Here is a 6,717-nt window from a genome sequence, read left to right as displayed (position 1 = left end):
CATAGTCTCAAAAGTCCGCATGATACCACTCAATTGATCAGCAGTAGATGCAACAGGAGAACCAGATGATCTCGTCATCCTTGCTTCCTAAAACATCAAAAGAATATTTTCTTTGATCAATCTCTAAATAATAGTCAATAAACCTAAAAAAAAAAAATATTCTTAGTGATTCTCAAATCATGCTTTGATACCACCTCTGTCACGCCCCTCAAAATATCGACAATATTTAAAATTTTCATTACAACTAATCCAGGATCCAAACACACATTTGAGGTCACTAAGAAAACATTCAGATCAAAACATCCCACACATCACTCGATAATTCAAACATACTGAATTTAACTCATCAAAATAATAACCCCAACATAATTTCACAAGTGGGGAAGTCTATGCAGTCACCAAACCAACGATTACCATAAGTTCGTATCGTTACATGAATTTAACTTAACATTCCAAAATCCTAAACATGGGGGATCCTTTAACTTACACAAAATCCACAGGTTTAGATTCATCGTCAACATTTCATTAAATGCAGAGTGGCTTATACAACAAATACATATATGCTAACACAGATCTACCCAAAATCTTCTAACTTTCCACTACCTCAGCCCAATCTTAACATTTAAGCAAGTGATACGCTATCCTGAAAAATTTATTAACAAACGGGGTGAGCATATAGAGCTCAGCAAGTGACCAACATATCCATATCAAAACAGGACAATTTCCAAAGAGATAAAGTTTCATAATACGAGGCAGAATATACGAATTCGTAGACAAAATATCATTAGGTGCAGAATCACAATTGTCCTTTCAATCATACATATTTGGTTCATAACATATGGGGCATAGAGTAATTGGAGCATATCAGAAACGAATGAAACGTTTTGGAGCATAACAATAACAAATGAAACATATCGGAGCTTATCAATGACATATGAAATGTTCCAGAGCATATCAACAGCGTATAGAACATTTCGAAGCATAACAACAATGAATGAAACATTTCGGAGCTTATCAATATCACATACCAAACAGAAGCTCAAACGTCGTCTTTGACGTTGCATTCATATCATTCTTATCCAAAGCATGTATAAAAACACATAACCAAAGCTCTGGATATCATATCAAACATACAGAAGGTGTAGTGGGACCTCAAACAGAACGTGATATATCCATTTCTGAATGACCACCAGACAGAAGTCACCCACGTCTGGGAGCTCCATCCACCCACGTCTAGGTAAAGTCAGAAGGGGCCGACAGAGCATCGCAGGCTCTAAGCACATACCCTTTACCATTTCTGGCAAAGGTTCAGATAGTCCCACAATCACCATAGTAGAAAAGGGCAGTTTAACAAGAAGTAGCATATATCGGAAGCACATGCGGAACAACAAAAACATACATGTGCCTTTTCGAGACAATACGATGCAAGGAACAAAGCTCTCACAAATGTATTCAGATTTGAAATGAAATGAAAGCTAGAGTATATAGGGATTCCAAGCAATCATACTTGGCTCAATTCAAATAAGAATATTAGATGAATTCAATATCCAAAGAAACGAAACAGAATACACGAAATCGACCAAAGCTTGATTTCTGACAGAATTCCAATGGCACATAGAACAAATATTTCAGATTATCAATTATGCTCCAATACCCATAAGAAAACTACTGTCGAAAGATATATCAATCCCTTTTTTGTGGAAACAAGTTTCGTACGAATCAGGGTTTCCCACAAGGAGTTACCTTTGATTTGGTAACACAAGGTCAAGGACACAATCACTGTTTTGCAGAATACATAGGGTCGGATTCAACAGATAATAGGGTAGGCATTTGAGTTTCAAAATTTTCAAACTATATTTCAAAAGAAAGGTCTGCAAGTCTAGTTTCGGATGAAGTCAGTTTGGTATAAATCAGAATTTTCAACAGAGAGTTATAGGTATTTTAGTATCAAAAGGTCAGAAATCTTTATCCCTGTTTTGCAGCATCTATAGGCTCATTTGAAACATATGATTGGGTAAGTATTTAGTGTCCAAAATCTACAAAATCAGTGTCAAAAGAAATTTATAAGAGTATAATTTCAAACAAAATAGTTCCTGCCTTAATTCACATTTTGTACTAAAAATTATAGCTGAAACAGTGTATAGGGGTCTATTTACCGAAAAAATTTCAGAATCCATGGTTCTATGTCCAAAGAGAGACATATCAGTTTCTAGATAGAAATCCTTCAGTTTATTTTGAAACAACATAAAAACAGAGACTAATTTTCTGTGGGATGGGGTTAGAAACACTTGCCTTTGGGAATTTTGACCCTAAGTGAAAGGATTTGGGCAAGAACCCTTAAAGCCCCAAAATTTTTCTTCTTCTTCTTCTTCTTCTTCTTCTTCTTCTTCTCCTTCTTCTTCTTCTTCTTTCTTTCTTTCCCTGATCATCCACGCAGCTGCCTTCTCTGCTTCCTTAAGAACGAAGGCATAGAGGCTTAAGCGGTGGGATTTGTCATTTTGTGCATTTTGCAGTTTAGTCTTTGTTTTTATCATATTCACGATTAGGTCCTTAGGGTTTACATATAGGTCCTCAGATTCTTTCTTTTTTTTTTTGAACAGATCTCCCAAATCTTAAAAATAAGTTACCTTTGATTCATACTCTATTTCTTTTGTCAATTTAAAATAGATGTTTACATTATCACCAGAAATTTATACGAAAATTCGGAAATGAGGGATGTTACATGCCTTCCTTTATATGCTTGATAACCTGCTTATATTGTTCTCCTGGAATCAAATCTACCATGCTTTTTGTTGATGACAAAGGGGGTGAAATATATGAATTGATATATTTGCTATCACTGATGTTGATATGGTTGCTATCACTGATGCTGATATGTTTGCTATCACTGATGTTGATATGGTTGCTATCACTGATGCTATGATTAGGCCATACTTGCATCACCAAGAAATATATGATTGCTATCATTGCTATATGCCCTGTTTCAAGATATCAAACAAAAATTTGCATCGTACGAGCTGATATCTTACCATGTGATGCAATGCTACACTTGCTAAAATATTCGAAATGTGTACATCATGTAATGATATCAAAATCTTGCTTCACAGCTTTACATGTCGATATCTTACAATATGATGAATTGCTACAATAACCATCATTCAAACTTGTTATATTTGAAAATGAATGTCAAGCCTTGACATCATCTTCAAAGTGATACATCATGATAGAAATCATGATGGGAATATGTCTCTTGAATTTATAAAGTTTTTAAATTCAAGAAGTATGGCATTTAGACAGGGGGAGTTAAGGTTAACTTCATTATCAATTGATTGTCATCATAAAAAAGGGGCAGATTGTTGAATCTCGGATTTTGATGATGAAGTCAATTGTCAATTGTTTGTCCAATCTATGTATTGAGATAAGTGTGCAGGATTAACTACGATGAAAGTAAGACATGCAGCAGGAGTTACGCCGGAGTCATGACAATGATCACGTTGGGGGTTCAAGAGCTCGACAGAAGTTCGGACAATCGTCAGAGGTTCTGCGGGAACAAATCCGAGAAGTCCAGAAGCTTGCTAAAGGAGCTCGTCGGAACTTGCCAAGTGGATCGTCGCAAGTCCAGGAGTTTGCCGGAAGTCCGCAGGAGGATCACCGAGGGTTCGTCGGATAATCGACGGAAGATCGCCGGAAACTCGCTAGAAGAAGAGATTGACGCACCGGAGCAAGCTGCAGAATATGTCTTAGGAAATAATCGTAGTTAGCACATTAATTAAGTTAGAAATGGGAGGTGATCCCATTAGCTTATTCTTGGGGCAATTGGGCCCCTAAAAGAATCAAATTGGGCCGAATGGATTAACCCATTCGGACCCTGATTGTTGTGGGAGGTGCAACCGCCCAAGCCAGGAGGTAGCATCGCCCAGGCTATGTCTCCCAGCGAGACTGGGTGGTGCAACCGCCCCAGCCAAGAGGTGGCACCGCCCCGGGCTCAGTCTCCGAGCGAGACTGTGCGGTGCAACCTCTTCTGTCAAGAGGTAGCACCGCCAGAGCTCAAGTTTCAAGCTCTGCCCGACGGTGCAACCGCCTGAGCTCGGTCTTCGAGCTCTGGCAGAGAGGTGCAACCTGTTGGGAAATCTTAGGGGGCGACATCATATGCGCAGCGGAAGAATAAGAAAACAAAAATCCCCGATTCCCAAAAAGATGTTCATCGTCGTGCGAAGATTGGTGCGCAAAATCCGCAAAAACACAAAACTGCGTATAAAGATTGTGTTACCTAGGGAGATCGTATATCCCTGTTTCCTTGCAGATCCTTAGGAGAGGGTGAAGGAGGTCAAGCGTCCTCCTCTCTAGCGGTGATCCACACAGCAGGGTTGCGACGACGCTCCTCAAAACTCCAGGCCTACTCTGAGGTGGAGAGGGAGAGGAGAATAGGAAGGGCAAGCAAAGACTCTAGCCTATGAGGCTGTGAATCCCTCCTATTTATAGAGATCCCGTGTCAAAACCCTAATGGGTCCTTTCCCTAATGGGTATTGGATCTGCATCCAATAAGACAAGGGCTCCGTCGGATATCTCATATCCGAACCTCTACTCATCGCAATGCCTACCATATGTGTGTGACCCTCTAGGCCCAATATCGAGCTGGCCGTGAGTCATACCTGTCAGAACTCCTTCTAACTCAGTGAATTATTATCTCTGTAATAATTCACTCGACTCATCGACTACGGAAGTACTAGGCCACTACGCCGTAGTCCCCAGACGATACAGGGGAATCCAATCCATTGGACCTGTTTGTCCTCAGTTACCATGTACCTATAGTCCCTCATCCATCTAATATCCCAGAGACCGTATATCGAGCATGGTGCTGTCAGACCCATACGGTTTCTACTCGAGTCTCGCTCTAATCGGATTCTCCCGGAGAACTCTTTCTCTCTCAACCCGAATGACCCTGGCCAGGGATTTGTCTGAGCAAGAACACATGGGATATTCCTCTCATGATACCGAGAGTGGATGATCCTCTATCGACACTCAATAGCCCTCGTAAGGTCGACTACCACTCCCAATGACCAGCTGTACTAGATCTGGGAACAGCCAAACCTATAAGTCTGGTATCAAAGAGTGGAGCACTCATACAGGACATCCTTGGTGTCTCAAGTCTAAGAACCAGATACACCACTAGGACTACGGAATCGTTGTCTGACAATAAGGCATCATCAACCATCCAGCATTCCGTAAGCGGATCAATCAGTGAACTCATTCTCTAATGAGCACCTGTACTGTATCCCTAGTGTCCCTACACGAGCAGCTATGAGACCAGCTGCATCCATCATATGGACGGGTATACAGCACACCAATCTATCCGGTTATCACGATGTCCCTCTCGAGTAACCTATGACCGGGATTATTTAGGATATGTGTTTAAAGGTGAATCGATCTCATTATCGTGATCTCATCACGATCCGATTCCCATTGCACAAATCCAAGGACATCACAATATATATGCATTTATGCAATAGTTATAAAGTGATATACGCCAAAATATAATAAGCAAAAAAGATTCTGTATCAAGTCACACGTGCCATCACTTACGTGATTGGCTTGCTGGGCACCTATGACTAGCAATCTCCCACTTGACCTAAAGCCAATCACCTATGTGTCTGATCCCCATCAGACCCTTGTGACGCTCAAAGACAAAATGAGACAACGGCTTTGTCAGTGGATCTGCAATGTTATCTTCGGATGGAACTCTTTCCACTGCTACATCTCCTCGGGTTACGATCTCTCTTATAAGCTGGAACCTCCTCAGAACACTTCTGATAAGACCCGGGTTCCCTTATTTGAGTAATCACCCCATAGTGGTCGCAATATAAGGAAGTCGACTTGTCGCTATCCGTATCGACTCCCAAACTCCCTCCTTTGCTGCATCTAATGCGGCAATGTACTCCGCCTCTGTGGTCGAGTCAGCAGTGGTATCTTGCTTGGAACTCTTCCAGCACACTGCTCCTCCATTCAAGGTGTACACATACCCTGAATTCGACTTGCTATCATCGACATCAGACTGAAAACTTGAGTCAGTGTAGCCTTCAACCTTAAGGCTATTACCTCCATATACTAATAAAAGATCCTTAGTCCTTCTCAAGTACTTAAGGATACACTTTACTGCTTTCCAGTGCTCCAAGCCTGGATCCGCCTGATACCTGCTCGTGACACTCAGAGCATGCGCTATATCAGGCCTAGTACATAGCATGGCATACATGATATACCATATTGCTGAGGCATAAGGTATCATATCCATGTTCGCCCTTTCTTAGAATTTTCAATGCCAAACATTTTGACAATGGTTTCTATGTACCTGGACTGGGACAAGCCAAGCATCCTTTTGGATCTATCTCTATAGATTCTAATCCCCAAGATATAGGATGCTTCCCCTAAGTCCTTTATGGAGAAGTGTCTAGATAACCAAGTCTTTACAGTGGATAGCATTCCTACGTCATTCCCAATGATGAGGATGTCATCCATATATAACACCAAAAAGGTGATAGCGCTCCCACTTACCTTTCTGTATACACAAGGCTCATCTTCGTTCTTAACGAAGTCATGAGATCTGATTGCCTCATCAAATCTTATGTTCCAACTTCGGGAAGCTTGCTTTAGTCCATAAATGGATCTAAGCAACCTACACACCTTATCTGGGCAGTTCTTGGACACGAATCCCTCAGGTTG

This window comes from Musa acuminata, chromosome BXJ3-7, assembly GCF_036884655.1.
Source record: "Musa acuminata AAA Group cultivar baxijiao chromosome BXJ3-7, Cavendish_Baxijiao_AAA, whole genome shotgun sequence".
In the NCBI taxonomy this organism is placed as follows: domain Eukaryota; kingdom Viridiplantae; phylum Streptophyta; class Magnoliopsida; order Zingiberales; family Musaceae; genus Musa; species Musa acuminata.
This window is presented reverse-complemented; position numbering follows the sequence as displayed.